Raw genomic sequence first — 16,643 nt, 5'->3', positions numbered from 1 at the left:
CGCTGAAGAACTATTCTACGAAGGATATTGTTATGCAAAACTAAATTATTTATTCCTGGAACATGATCGGAACTGTGAAATTTTTTATGTAGCTCGTATACAACTGCTGGTATTATTGAAAGAATCCAAACAACTCTATGTTTTTGCCGATAAAATCTCCGTTCAGAATATCAGAGATAAACAATTGATGATCATTAACAACAACGACTTGACACAACCAACAAAATTGTACATGAACATACAGAGCTTCATCGATAAAACACCTTTAACCTCATATATCCATAACAGGATCGAATATCTTTTCATCAAGCATACACTTCCTCCTCTCCAACATTGAGTTTCGTTAAAATGGATGATATATTTGTATTCAAAATATGCGATTCGACCCGTTCCGATTCTTGTATGGTTGCTGCGATACCAACAATCAACAGCTTACTGGAACAAGGTAATTTAGTTATTATTTTCTTAGCGTTTGATTTGTACTCTAATGATCATTCCACTTTTCCCCCATAGCATCAATAACGCTCAATAAATCTACCGTAAAGCTGGTCTTAGAAAACAACGGATTTGCTATTTCAACGGATATGACTCTTCGTGCTCTTAAAAATGAGCTTTTTATGGTACTAGGTATAGATGAAATTTGGACACAGCCCAACCCCATTAACTCCATCAGTACCAACAGCGTGGGTAAGTTTTTGTTATATGAATTTAATTACTGCCCCTATTTGCATACGAGTCCCATGTGCATTTACATGAAATAGCATGGGTAGAAGGGAAACGGGTAGAATAATGTAATTGTACAGCTCAGTTCATGTTGCAATACAGTTCTCTTCATGTAGTGATAAAGCTAATGTCATGTTATCGCCGCTTTGGTGCTATTACATTGTTTACGGTAGAATTTCGTTTGAACCCACATTCAAAAATATTTTAGGCATGGTATGTTTTCAAATTGACGAAAAAACGATTTTAGTGAAGTTAAAGCGTTTATTGAGAATGAAACGTGTGTGCGAAACATCCTATTTTAATAGCACTATACAGAATCCAGCACAATATATTTTTTACAATTTGTATATGATTTCATTATATCAATTTCTTTCATTACTTCCATTTCTTTTTTCGATATTAGAAAATATTAGTTTATTAATTTTAAAACACGATATTTAACTATCTTGAGCAGTCTTTTAAAATATTTGAAGCCTAGTTTGTTTCATTGATAATTAATTTCCCTACCTAATACCGTTTAGAATGGTGCCTAACTATATTTTATAAAATTGGTCGCAGCCTTACCATTTCCATTGGGTGGGTTTCAGCTTTCATTATATTGAAAATCATCAAAGTAATTATTTTTTCCTAAGCAAGGCAGATTCATTTGCTCCAATAGTTGACCAAAACTTCTAATCTGGAATCTAGGAACACCCATTCTGTCAATCGTCCTGGTGTTTTATTTATGTGAGAGCAATTGCTATAAAGAAATTATAATCAATGATTATTTGATCACTAGCACAATTTATACTAAACTTACCTGTCACCCATAGGGAAACTTTCACTAAAAGCGTAAGAGCGTTTTAGGATACTATTCAATACGGCACCTTTAATCGTGTTGGTTTCGATCTGAGCCATTTAAAAGACGGTGGCGTAGAAATCATCCATGGGCAGATGGAATTCATGAAATTTTTGTCCAAAGTAAGAAAATTTCTTCGGGATCTGGCTGGAGACTGCATAGAGGGGAAAACACCGTCAGTGCCCACATTCATCTGTAAAAGAATTATAGTTTAGAATGCGCTGAAAATATCTTGACGGCTGAAAAAGAAGTTCGAACAAATCTTCTTTTCTTACCAAGGAAGTAATTTGGAATGGATGAAAGTGCCACCAGCAGATGAAAGTATTCCTCTTAGAGATCCTGTTCGTGGTTAGTTTTCGCGGGTTATACTGTGCTACTTTAACAGAAAACTACTTTGGAGACAAAAAAAATTTGTCATTGCTGTTTGTTGGCTGAGACACAGAAAATTGAATGAAAATTAGTTTTCGAGCACAACTTTGGAAACGCAATTTAAAAACAATAACATACACGCTATTTATGATATACCAATTAGTTAAAAATTTTAACCACGGTTCGGTGGCGTGGACTATATACCCATAGGATTTCTTGCCACTAAGAAAAGAGCTGTTAAATGATAATTCTTGAAAACAAGAACTTCCATTTCAGAAAAATTAAACGCTGAAGCATTACGTTAAACGCCTTTATGCAAAGCGTTTTTTTGAAACAACAGTAGATAAAATCCAATTATGTAGGAAACGCATTGATATGTTTGTGTCAGGTCGGTAACATAGTTAGGGCCGATGCGATGCGATACGACGAACGCGGTCAATGCGAACTCGAGCTGTGGAACAAATTGGCATTTGCTTCGCCGCGTTCAATATGTCAAGTAAACGCGATTTGCATATATATCCATCAAATGTGGTTCACCACATGGATTCGCTTTCACCTTTTCGCATTGCATCGTATTTACTATGTTGTCGACCTCATATATTCATGAATAGAGATTAAAAAAATGGCATTTGATGTTCGTGTTAGGCCGATGACAAAGTGAGAGCGATGCGATGCGAATTGGCGAACGCGGCCAATGCGAACTCGAGTGGCGGTTACAAAATGACATCTGCTTCGCCGCGTTGAGTATGTCAAGTTTAAGCGATTCCCATATATTTTCATCAAATGTGGTTCACCGCATTGAATCGCATTCGCCGGTTCGCATCGCATCGCAATCATTATGTCATCGACCTTACCGATTTAAAATGTATGCACGAAAGAAGATATGCAAAAAATTGTATTAATTGTTTTATAAAGAAATTGATGTTCGGACATCGCCGTTCTGCATGCCAGATGTTAAGATGCTAACAATAGTTTTTCTTAATCAATCACGAATACCTTTTTTCATTTAATTAACAAAAATTTAGAAGAAATTTATTCGTTTTGAAATATCTTGCAAATGCCACCTGGTTGGTAAAGTGCCAAACATTTATAAATAAAAATAGTATTGAAATCGAAATATTTTTTTAAAACTTTTATGAGTAACAGTTTTTAATAGATAAAAATAACTGCTTTCAAACGTGTCCACATGTGTTGAATTAAAATTGAGTCGAAATTATATATATTTTTTTGTATCAGTAATTTTCCCGTTAAAAAAATATCATACATTAAATGACAAATTAAAGGACTAGAAATGCACGCCTTATGCTTCTTCTGTAACTTTTCAAAACGGCGAAACTGCCAAATGTAAACAAATTGAGTTAACGGTCATTCCGGATGAACGCGGTTGCACTTTACCTAATAAACGCTGTTACATCTTAAAATCACATAAAATTTAAAAAAAAAAGGATAAAATTCAATTGGGCGAAACTTACTGTTGATTCATTTTCGTTGGAACGTGTTACGCCTATTCAAAATAAGGTTAATGTTTGACCGTGTGTGACAAAACGGCCTTATTAGTTTTTGCCTGTAGGACCAAAGGGCGAATCTTCAAATCCAAAATAAAAACAGCCGATCAATTGAGCGAAACTTGCAGACGTTACTGGAATCGAAAACAAAAAAGGTCGAAACCTCTGAAATTTAGTAATAAAAGTTAAAGTTCTTGATAATCAACGAGCAATAATTGAATATACTGCACATTTTTTGATTTTTTGAACAAAAAGTTGTCGATTTTTTAAATAGAATTAAATTAGATGTTCCGAAATTTTATAAGCGTTTTTCTCGTTTCGAGCCAACTGCTTGTTTCGCCCTTATGAAATGTTACGCTAGAACTGTAAATTAAATACATTAATGTCGAATTGCTTATATCTAAAGCCTAGTCCACACTAGGCAACATGAACTGCAATTTTTGTTATGAGATGAACTTTGTTGTCTGTTGTTGTTGTTGGAAACCTGAGACGGTCTCAGTGTCTCCCGAAGAAAATGGGAGACGCTGAGACCGTCTCGAGACGAACCGTCTCCTAGTGTGGACTAGGCTTAATAGTTTCGTCTTTTTGAGTTGTGAGATATGTTTAAAATTAACTCATTTCAATATTTTTGCGTTCTGCGTGTCAAAGCAAAACAAAAACAAATCTGAAGTGACCTTGAACTGCATCGGATAACATTTTTCAGTTCCAATATTATACTCAACGTTTTGGTTCCAGTGATACAAAAATAGAAAATAATCTCTGCAATTCGAAAAGAAAAAAACTTCACCTAAGATATCATAGGTATTTATGGATCAAGTTCGTTAAAAAGTGGAACCAACAAAGAATTTCTAATTTGTTTTTAACAATTGTGGCTTATTTTCAGAAAACGTTATTTTGAATTTACCCTATTACGCACAGTGGATGTGTTATTAGAATTGTGTCAAAATAACCTTGAACATATTTTAAACAGCGTCGGCAATGGAGCTGTCGGTAACCGATGGTCTGATTACTAAGCAGAGCCGGCAAAGATCAAGCCTGTGCCGACCTACTCGTGCCTAATTTTTTACATGGCGGAAAACAAATTTGATGTTATCAGTTGCTTGGTAAGGTCATTCATTGAAGTTCTCCATCGTGTACCTCATGAAGTTATAAAGTCATGAAGTTTATTCTTGTTCTTCGGTCCTGGTCACTTAATCTATTTCTGAACGAAACGGGAACTAAACCTAGCATGCAGACGAAACTAAAATTTTCATATTTCTATAGCATTATAAGATTAAAGATCTTTTTTCATGTTCTGGATCATTATCCTCGTACAATGAAGCATTTTAAAGATACTAGAAAGGTTATTTTAGTGCTCATTTTTAATCCTAAATTATTTCTGATTTGAAACACTTACCTTTCAGATTGTGTACCAAATTGTGTTCTCCAGGGTGAAACAAGGCGATTTACGAATGAGACGCTTTGTTTCCTCGTTTTAAGCTCAAGCAGCTGCTTAACCTCACTGGATTAAATTCAAAACCAGAGTAGTTGTTTTAAATTTCTAATCGTTCACCACATATTAAAAACTGAATAGGAATAAACCCTTTACGACACGATGATGGGAAAAACGCCCAAGTAGTGTACCTTTAGAGAGAACTTGTCTACTTCCGTACACTTAGCAATAACTTCAAAAATATATTTTTGTTAATATCGGCTCTTCCAGTAATTTGAAGAGTATCTATATTATTATCACTAAACTATATTAGAAAAAAAAAATTACAACATTTATGTGGTAAGAGAAATCATTTTATGTTAGTTTTCACTCATTTCCAAAAGTTTTGTCTATGGCCGGACACTACGAATTGCTGCACCAAAGTTGTCACCAATAGCACAAAAACAACTCAAAATGACTCAAATCACTTGCACAGGTCTAGTGAGTACGGTTTTTTGAATACTGATCATTTTATGAAGCCTTTCATAAATTGTTTTTTTTTTTTTTGAAAAACCATAAGGAAACGTTTGTTTCGAAAAAAAATAATGTTTGATGTTGAAATCATGTTTAATTTTGAATATTTTCTTGTCCGGTTATAGACAACAGTATGGTATCCGGTCATAGACAAACCGCACTTTTTTAAGATTTCCTAATATTTCGTTTGAACTTTCGTTTTGTGGCCAAAAAAAAATTTCAGTCTTCAAGGTTTTTATTATGGAGTTCGTACCCCTTGGGGAAAAAACAATGAAAAAGGTTTTTATTACTTAGCATAATCATTTTTTGAACCACCTTGATGAACATAGCTGCCTTACTCTAGCACACGCTTATTCTCAACACTGGAAAAATTAATTTAAGGTTGTCATCGATTGTTTTCATTGCACAACCAATGTAAAACTGGTGGCACACTTAACATCGGGCATTCCAGTTCAGGATATTTGCCTGCCTAGGATAGAGATTTGTTCTTCAATAATCCAAATTTTGTGCACAATTCCTTGGGATACTGTCACTGGGATTGTTATGCAAGAATCGGAGTGCTTTGATAAAAAAAAATCGTTAACAAATGGTTTTTCTTCCAGCTAACGACGATAATCAAAAAATCAATATGGACTCAAATCAACTTTATGCACCCGAACCGTTAGTTGGCAATCGTCAAAATGATGTAGATATCACAACGATTGAAATCACCGAAGCTAATTTTGAAGAAGTCAATAATACATCACATACAATCGACAATGTAGAGAATTCTTCTGAAAATTCTCAACTGACCGTTCAATGTGATGTCGACGAAGAAGTTTTGCCATCATGTTCAAATAAAGTTGCTGAATTCAAAAACCGTGGGACCAAACGTTCAGTAGACTCTTTCATTTTAAGTAATAAAAAGCATGCTGAGTCTGATTTCAAGTTCCGAAACTTTCGAATTAACTGGAATGAAATGAACTTAACGCTCAAAAATCATCTTACTGACATGGAAACGTTCAGGAGAGAATTTCCTTCTACAGTTATGCCTCATAGTCTAAGGATGACAAAATTTCTTTGGTGTTCTCTAATCAACCCTATAGTGGAACAAGTTCGAGCAATTGATATTAACGCTAGTGCAAGTATCCTGGAGGATATAGCCAAGGAAATCATAAGAGCATATCCATGTCTTGATCTAAGTGATGACGATGGATTTGGTGCCGGACAAGGTTGGATTCATATAAAAAGAAAACTCATAACCCGCAGCTCTTATCGCAAACGTGTTCGGGAATCAAACCAATCAATATTTTCATCAAAACAAAGCGGCAAAACCCGTCACGTTAAGGCAGGAACTACTGAAGAATACTGGAAAATAAAATCCAAGGAATGTTCTTCTAGTTTGATGAGCGTTCTTCAACAGGACAACGATTGTACCTTAACTGAAGAGTTTCTTAAGGCTTCTCAGCCATATGTAAGATATATTTTCGATACCAGTACAAACCTCAACTTGACTCTAAATGAGCTTCCGGTTCTAAGAAGACGTAAACTCCTTACGTTCCATTTCAAAGAATCCACGGAAGTGGATCCTGAATGTCTTCAGATGTATTTTAACTGCAAGAAAAATAAAATTATTGAGTTCTCTAAAACTCATCAGAAATATCAACTTGAAGAATCTGCATCAGATATGGACGTTTTCAAATTCTTTGCTCAATTTCTCGGAGAGGACTTCAATCAAATTGTTATACAAAATCCGGTAAGATTTTTTTAAATACATTTTAACCAAAAGTTTTTTCCGACAAAACCATTTTTTGTAAACATTATTCAACCCAATGTAATTTCAAGATTTAAAAAAAAAAATATTATTTTTTAACTTCAAGTGATTTTGAAATAATGTCATACATTATTAAAAGGTCTTCAAATTAATCAGATTAATCAAGGTTTTTATTTTCCGATAAGGATAATATATATCGTTATTGGGTTAAGCATAAAAGTCGTATCAAACTTTGGATTTAGAAACATTGAACATTTTAAATATGGTCTGAATGAATGTTTTTTTTTAGATTGGAACTCAATTGAATAATGTAATTATCCCCTCATCAGGGCCTCTGCTGATGGCGTTTGGTACGTATATGCATAACATTTTAATTCAATTAGATTTAAATGTTAAATAATTGTTAAAATTATCATACTCAATTCAGAACAACTAGCACTACAATTTAAAAATAAACTAAATTGTCTTGTCATTCTTTCAGATCTGGACGATAGCCAAATGTATTACGTGTTTGCCGATCAGGCTAGATTGACAGAGGGCACGATTGATGCTAAACAAGCCATATGTGATTTGGTAATGGTTCATTATGTACATAACTTCATGTACATGAAGGAAGGTTCAAAGTTTATGGAATTTATTCAGCAATACTTTTTTAAAATTATTCCACAAAGTGGCTCAAAAAGTCAAGCGGTTCGCGTTCTAAAGCAACAGCGCTTAGTGAAGAGACTGATCAACAATTTAACGGACCACATGACACGCTAATGTAGATCCAAATGATTATTTCTCTATAAGTTCAAATTGATAAATTTTCTAATTTTTTATAATAATTTTCAATAATAAATGATATTGTTTTTAATTTTAATACAAAGCGTTTTCAATTCGAATTGATATCCTGTCTAAGTTAACCACAAAAAATGGAGTAAAAATTTTCTATATTCGAGAACATTCGAGAAGAAATGGTCTCATGTCTAATGTCTCAGATCTCAGGTCTCATTTCTTATGTCTCATGTCCCATGTCTCACGTCTAATGTCTCATGTCTCAGGTCTCATGTCTCATGTCTTATGTCTTATGTCTTATGTCTCATGTCTCATGTCTAATGTCTCAGGTCTTATGTCTCAGGTCTCAGACCTCATGTCTCATAACTCAGGTCTAATGTCTCATGTCTCAGGTCTCATGTCTCATGTCTAATGTTTCAGGTCTCAGGCCTCATGTCTCATATATCAGGTCTAATGTCTCATGTCTCAGGTCTCATGTCTCAGGTATCATGTCTCAGGTCTCATGTCTCATGTCTCAGGTCTCAGGTCCAATGTCTCAAGTCTCAGGTCTCATGTCTCAGGTCTCATGTCTCAGGACTCATGTCTCATGTCTAATGTCTCAGGTCTCAGGTATCATATCTCATGTCTCAGGTCTCATGTCTTAGGTCTCATGTCTCATGTCTCATGTCTAATGTCTCAGGTCTCAGGTATTATGTCTCATGTCTCAGGCCTCATGTCTCATATATCAGGTCTAATGTCTCATGTCTCAGGTCTAATGTCTCATGTCTCAGATCTCAGGTCTCAGGCCTCATGTCTCATATGACAGGTCTAATGTCTCATGTCTCAGGTCTCATATTTCAGGTCTCAGGTCTGAAGTCTCATGTCTCAGGTCGAATTTCTCATGTCTCATGTCTCGTGTCTGAGATCTCAGGTCTCATATTTCAGGTTTCAAGTCTCAGGTCTGATGTCTCAAGTCTCAGGTCTCATGTATCAGGTCTAATGTCTCATGTCTCGTGTCTGAAATCTCAGGTCTCATATTTCAGGTCTCAAGTCTAATGTCTAATGCCTCAGGTCTCAGGTCTCAGGTCTCAGGTCTCAGGTCTCAAGTCTCATGTCTCAGGTCTCAGGTCTCATGTTTCACGTTCTTAATCTCAGAGCTTAGATTTTCCCAACTTCAAAAAGATTCTAAGTGTTTTGCTTTGAAAAGGACTTATTTTCTTTCAAAAACCGTGTAAATTCCAGAAAACCGTGTAAATAAACCGCGTAAAAAAAGGTGTATTACATAAAATTTGAATCGACTCGATGTAAAATTAAGCGCCGCATATTACATTGATCGACGCGTATTTACATTTTATCAACACTTACATCGATTGTGATTTTACAAGTCATGATGTAATTTTAAAACAAAACGTAATTTTGTGTCTTAAGCGATGGTCCAATTATTTGCATCGCTTTCAATGTAAAATTAACTGATTCAATTTTTGCTGTGTAATAAAACTTCTCACTACTGATTGTACTAAGACCAAAAAAAGTATTCTACGAGCTTTGTTATTGATTGTAGAGTGTATAAATGTTCAGACGATTTATTTAAATTAAAAAACCAGTCTGATCAGGATTATCTGAAGTTATGAGCATTTTTGGGGTTTTATTATTCCGGAACAAATATCAAATACTTTTTTTTTTGTCACTCCGATTTTTCTAAAAATCCCTAAGTGGGGAATATATAAAGTTTAAGATATTTAAAATAAAGTTTTGATACATTCATCGAAAATTTAAACAGTTGAGAGAGCGAAAGCCAAACTGTAGAAGATGGGAGTAATATTAGGTCATTTAGATTTTTTTTACAAATGTTTGATCTTAATTTTCTCGATTGTTTGATTTCGTGCATAGTAGATTGTATACAAGTTTGTTGCAAGCCAGCTTTGGTTAAATTTTTTCTCCAATGTATTGAAAATTTGAATTAATTTTTATTTTGAAACCCATGTTTTTTTTATGCTGTTTAGGAAATTTGAAAAACAAATCATCAATATGAACAAATGGAAAATTTTCAGTAAACGAAATAAAAAAAAATATGATTTCAGATCTGACAACTCAAAGTGAATTAAGAAAATATTTTCGGATAATAGTATTACATCAAATCAACCTCTTAAAATTGTTGAAAACAAAGTTGATGTTGAGATAATGTAATCTTCTTTTTTTTTTTATAAATAAATCAATGAAAGACATTAGGTTCAGTTCGTGTACTTTTGAGAAAAATGAACAATCTTGAATTTTTTTTTATAAATCTAGACCAAATTTTCACATACACGATTGTTTCCAAAAACACTTATTTATGCAATCAAACATAAACAATAGGTTAATTTTTTTTTAAACTTTATATATGACACATTATCATGCTTGTGATACCCGTGTCTAAGGTTTTACAATCAATCAAAAGTGAAAAGTATGAAAACCTTCAGAAATCATCAAAAAGGATGAAAGATTTTCAACAAAGATGTTGGATTATGAAATCAAGGTGAATTATTTAAAATTTGGGCTTAAATGTAAGAAGTAAATTTATTTTTTCCTATTCCTAGATGTTTATTCATAAAGTATTCAAACTAAATTAGCTCAAAATATAAATAACTAAATTTTCAAAAAAGGCGGGAGACAATTTTTCTAGAATAAAACCCTTCAAATGCTCATAACCTCAGATAATCCGGCTCAATTTCATGTAAAAGATTTATTTTTTAATGTAAATAAACCGGTTTGAACATTTATACACTCTACAATCAATAACAAAGCTCGTAGAATACTTTTTCTGGTCTTAGTACAATCAGTGGTGAGAAGTTTTATTAGATTTTCCAAATGAAATAATAATCACTCTGTTCGTGACATTCTAACTCTTTTCTCTCAATTTGTATCACTTTGATGCCTTCCACAAAATTGTAGCCAGGGAAATTTCCTATTAAATCATATCATTGACATATGACGTTGGATTTATGCTAAAGGGAAGACGAGCGTTTTCACAGTGATTAGTATGATTTTGTCTTTGAAAAAACCGTTAAATAGGTTAAAAAATCTTTTAAAAAAAAATGTTCTAGACCCCCCAGTGGATTATTTCAAATTTGGGCTCAAATGAAAGGGGAAAGTCCCAGCTTTCGAATGGTGCAAAAATTAGCGATGCTAATTTTAGAAAAATAAAGTTTTCTCCCAGAGACACCGTGGACGTATGTAAACTTAATACAAAGCTGCACAAGCACATATATGATGTTTTTTTTAATCTATTTATGATTTAGATTTATTCTATCCTCCACCACGTTGATAAGTTTTTTGATGAAAATCAGCTGGTACGCAAACTACTTTTTGGACATTTCATACTAAATACAAAAAAAAACACATCATTTGGTTAAAAAGTGTATTTGAACGAATTGAACACCTTGTTGATGCCTACTTCTCGACAACTTTAGAACTCTCACTTGAAAAGAAGGAAAAACTGCATCTGTACAAGAATGTGGGTGGTAATTTTTCAAAAACGACATTTAAAGCTAAATTACTTTAAAGATGGTTTCATACTTTTTTAACTTTACCCCTACCTGAAGCCTGTTTCACATAGAATATGGTCGGAGAAAATAGATCATTTCTCTGCAATTGTAGGGTTTTTATTGCACTTTAAGGAAAAAAATACATAAAAAGCTTTTCGGATGAATTTTCGAACTTTTTTGTGATACCAACCATCATTTTCTGAAAAATACTACTGGTAACCTCATTCGCCATCTTGTTTCACCACTTTTCCATTTAAGCGGGTTTTTTTTCATGGTTCTGCCACATTTCTTTAGTTTGCCCTTAACTATTGCCCAATATTTCTCGATGGGACGATAATCCGGACAGTTTGGTGGATTGATGCTTTTTTCAACAAAATCGATCTTGTTCTCCTTATACCACTTAACGACATCCCGGCTGTAGTGGCAGTTTGCCAGGTCTGGCCAGAACTTCACCGGACCTTTGTAGGACCGAATAAATGGCAAAACCCTCTTCTGGAGACATTCTTCTTTGTAAAAATTTCCATTCATTGTATACCCAGTGATGAAAATCTTAGTCTTCTTCCCACAACTACAGATCCCTTGCCAAATCTTCAACTTACGAGCAAATTTATCTGCGAAAATAAACTTGAATCTACCCGCAACATTCCCTTTACGCTTCGCACGGTAAAATTTGTTACCGGGTATTTGTCCAAAATCCATTTTGACGTAAGTTTCGTCGTGCATCAAAATGCATCCGTTGTACTTGGTCAACACTTTCTCGTACAACTTCCTTGCCCTGGTTTTGGCAACCAGGTTTTGTTTCAGCGTCCTGTTGGGGTGTTTGCTTGCATGATACGACCGCAAGCCTTCTCGCAAACAAATTCGTCGAGCTGTACTGTGGTTCGTCTTGAACTTTTTCGCCAAATCACGCAAGGAGATTCCAGGATTATTGTAAACTGATCGAATTACCTTTGCTCGCAGCTTCTGGTCATATGTTCCACTTTTACGCCCGGTTTGTTTTGCTCGATCCACCGTAAGGGTCTCCCGGTAACGTTGCAGCACCGAATTTACAGTCGATTTTGGATATTTCAGGATTTCGCGATCTTAACCCCTAACCACGTCGGTTTCTCTACGTGAGTGCGCAGAATTTTCTCTCGCCTTTTGCGTTCCATCGTCGATAACTTTTGACTGGCTGCTTCAATCTTGATGAAATTTTCACCACTAAGTAAACAAACTATCCGGATCAAAACACTGTCAATAGATTTGCGATGTTACAACTAGGGGCGCTGCAGTAAACGAAAAGATGCGACCAGATTCTATGTGAAACAGACTTTCTATTAGGATATGGTATTGGGATTCAGATTTCGAATTTTTATTTGAGATTCAGCTTTCAGATTCAGGTTTCAGATTCGATAGAACTAAGTCGAAAAATCACTTTCTGTTTTCAATTTCATGTAATAATTTTGCTGGCGGTAAACCGCAGTAAACCTGTTCAACGCAAAAAGTAAACCATTCAAAGATTTTAAACACATGGTGCTGATATTAAAGGCAGTTTTTGCTATCAATTGCACCAGACGATTGCCATAAATATTAATGAATCCAAATGGAGCCGTAGAATAATTGGAGTGCAAACGTAAACGCGCCACAACTCTGTCAATTTTGCGCTCCATTCGGTGGTCAGGTTGTAAATTATTTTTAATTCGGGTCTACGAATAGTAGGGTGGCAGCCATATGGGTCATGTCGAGTTTTGAAATTCGATCATTTACATTTTGTAGGTTGTAAGTTTTGCAAAATTTGCGAGGGCTTGTGACATAGCTTAGTTGGCAAGTCGGTTGCTTCCTGAGCCGATGTCCGTGAGTTCGAGCCCAAGAGTAAACTTCGATCACAGTTGTACCGGATAAATTATTCAATGACTGTCCGCCAACTGAATCGTTGATATAAGTAACGAATGACATGAATAAGATGTTTAAACGACTATAATCAAAACAAAACAAAAAAACAAAAGCAAATTTTTAGCTCAATCGGACTTCATTCAGGGGGTGTCTCAAAGCGCTCAAAATTTCAGTTTTTCGACCCTGAAAAATCACCTAAGGGGGGTCGAAAGTAAATAGGAAAAATCAAGATTTTAATTTTGGTGCCGAATGATTTTAAAATGCATAAAACGTCAAAATTTTGTATTATCTCGAAAAAAAAAATTTTGGCAAAAATGACTTAAAAATTTTAAAAATCACCAAAGGGTACCAAAGGAAATTTGAAAAATCGAAATTTTTATTTTGATGCAAAATGACCATGAAACGTCGAAATCTGGTGTTATTGTGAAAAAATGTCTGACCAAAAACAAAATCTCTAGGACTTTATTTCGAGATAATACAGATTTCGAAGTTTTATTAATTTTAAGTTTTGAGCGAAACTTTGAGCGTTTTGAGGCACCCCATTTTTGGGCCAATTAGGACAAAATTTGATCATGATCCATTTAACCTTTAGGATATAAAGACACACTTTTGGCATCTAATGATTTCAGTGCTTCAGCAAAGATGAAAGATTAATGCAGTTATAAGTTATAAGTTCATCAATCATTCAACAGAGAAATTAAAAATAAAGGAAATTAGTATTCCGAAACATTCCGACGCACGGAAGATTAGTTTAAAAAAACGTCATCAAATTCGGAATTTAGTTTTTAAACTCATGTTGAAATTCATTCTTCAGATTCGGAATTAAAAATTAAGCTTCAGCTAGAAATTAAGCTTTATTAAAGATAAAAATATAATTCTGAGAATTTACATAAGAATTCAATAAGGAGGAAATTGCAGTTTCATAATTTTGATTCTTGATTCAAAATCAATATTTGATACTCTCTCAGATTTAATTTAGTAACACATACCAAAAGAAATCACAAATATCAACCAAAATTTTGGTTTGTTTTGAGGATTTCGTTCTATAAAAATTTTTCATTTTAACCCTTCAACGACATCATAACTTTATTTAAATGAGTAGAACAATAATTGAACCAGTTAAATAATAACAGTTATTGTAGGTTTTATAAAAGTTGTGACCCATATTGAAAAACATTTTTTGAATTTGTTGATTTATTTCAATAGGATTTTGAAAGTTTCCTCTAAATATTGTTTATAAGGTGCAGGAAGATGTTGGAGATTTATTCAGACTAAATATTTTTAAGAGTTTTTCTAACCTGAAGAAATAACAGCGATTTTTGAACTCTTTTTTTTATCGAAAAAAAATCGTTTTGATTTTTGAAATTTTTCTGCATATTTTCATCGATATCTCACACATACATCGGAATATCGTAATAAGAATAACTCATCTCATGGTTCAAATTATTTTTTTATAATCAAAAATTGTTTGTGGATATATGACTCAAAAATATTCACGTGTTTCTGAGATAATTGGGATTTACTTAGGGTTACTTTAAAACATTACTATACATTAAAAGGTTGACTTAAAAAAAGTTAATCATAGAATTCTCATTATGAACTGAATGAATTTTTTTCATTATCTGACGGGTTTGCACTCACATATGCAGGATGCGCGCGATTTTAACAACTTGGGAACAAAATTTCTTATCGAAGTAGGTAAAAATCACCTTTTTCGTGTTTTGTAAAGTGTTTGCAGCAAAACTGAGTTAAAATTTCAAAAAATAATCTAAGTATTATATTGTTCATATAATATTACCTATTATGGAAATATTACTTTTACAGCCTGGTCAAATACTGAGTACATCAACTTTTCGATCAAATATCACAGCATAGTCTATGCCAACAATAGAAGCTTTCAGTTCCTGTGTTTGGGAATACGAATAAATGGTTAAAAAATCAAATATAAACACGATTCGTATAGTTTCTATTCCAGGAGTCAAGCACTGAACACGAAATCCTTACAACACTTCGATAAAAAAAAGTAAGAGAAAATCGCGTGATGTTGTAGAAATAATCGTAGAACTCAGTATAAGAACACACCCACAAATATTTTATTTGAAAAGCTGATAAAGTTTCTATGCGTTTTGATGTTCATTTTTATGAATACCGTTGAAAAATATCAGAGTATGTTTTGAAATATGGCTTTATTTTATACATTAAAAATTAACCGAATCAAACTCAAAAACTAAAGATTAAAGAAATCGGAAAAAGTGCATGCGTTTTTAAGTCGTAAAAATGAACCAAATTTTCATCTAAAGATCTAAATACCCCTGGCGCAAACCCGTCAGATAATTACAAAAAATCCTAAATAAAATTTAAACTGAAATTTGAAATTTTCTTCAAGTTTACAAGAGTGAATAATTTATCCAATTTGAACCGCAAACTTCATCTCTTACTTTTATTTCTAATATTTAACATATTTGATACATTTTCACCTATGCATAAAATTGTTATGCGTGACGTAAAAAATAATAAGCTTATAGCTAATATAATTTAATGCATTTTTTTCTTTTAAATAAAGCCTTCAAAATACCTTATTTATTTTTCAAACTTTATTGAAAAAATGTTGATTTCTAGGACTATTATTCGAAAGTTAGGATTAAAATTAAACAACTTTTTGTGTGAAATAATTTAAACCTGAATAATAAAATAGAATCTACACATGTTTAAACATTTCTTCGTGTATGCATAGTTCAAATGATATAACAAAAATGTTGTTCCTAATCCCCCCCCCCCCATGAGTCGGTTCTTCACACGGCTCTGGTACACATAAAAACATTTTCAAAAACGATTAAAAAAGCCACTATAGAAACAAGCTGCATAACTGTAACTAGTTTTTTTTTTTCCAAAATATTGAAATGTCTAAATATCGAAAAACAGATTTTGAATGAAAGGATGATTTGAATTTGTAAAAAAAACCAAAAAGGTGTTGTTAAACTGATATATGCCTTCTAGATTTTTTCATATAAAATTGACATAAACATGAAGTTAGTATCAAGTGTGCTATACGAAATAAAGACAATTTTATTGCTCAATCATCACTACTTCGTCCAAATGATCTCGAAGTTTAGATAGCATAAATTCGTTTTCCAACATGTATTCATGCATGCATGCATAGGATATCATAACTCAATTGGGTTCAATTCAAAATTCAAATAGTGGCTATCCAATTTGTCACAGAATTGCTCCATATGCACGTGGTAGATGAGGCAGACTGCACCAGACTTACTGAATCGTAACATCATCATGAGGAAGAAAAATTTTCCTCACAAGAAGCAACTTGCAAAAACTATTGCAGGGTCGAATTCGAGGCAGA

The 16,643-nt window shown here is 33.5% G+C and overlaps 1 long non-coding RNA gene across 1 annotated transcript; it reads right to left on the bottom strand.

The window, feature by feature from the left end:
- Positions 1-1,180: 1,180 nt before the first annotated feature.
- Positions 1,181-2,003, bottom strand: LOC129751572 (uncharacterized). Its single transcript, XR_008738747.1, has 3 exons — positions 1,837-2,003; positions 1,523-1,754; positions 1,181-1,462 (listed from the first exon to the last, which is right to left on the bottom strand). It is a non-coding gene; the product is annotated as an uncharacterized LOC129751572 (long non-coding RNA).
- Between the last annotated feature and the right edge of the window lie 14,640 nt (positions 2,004-16,643).

Source organism: Uranotaenia lowii, chromosome 3 (assembly GCF_029784155.1).
Source record: "Uranotaenia lowii strain MFRU-FL chromosome 3, ASM2978415v1, whole genome shotgun sequence".
NCBI lineage: Eukaryota > Metazoa > Arthropoda > Insecta > Diptera > Culicidae > Uranotaenia > Uranotaenia lowii.
This window is presented reverse-complemented; position numbering and strand designations above follow the sequence as displayed.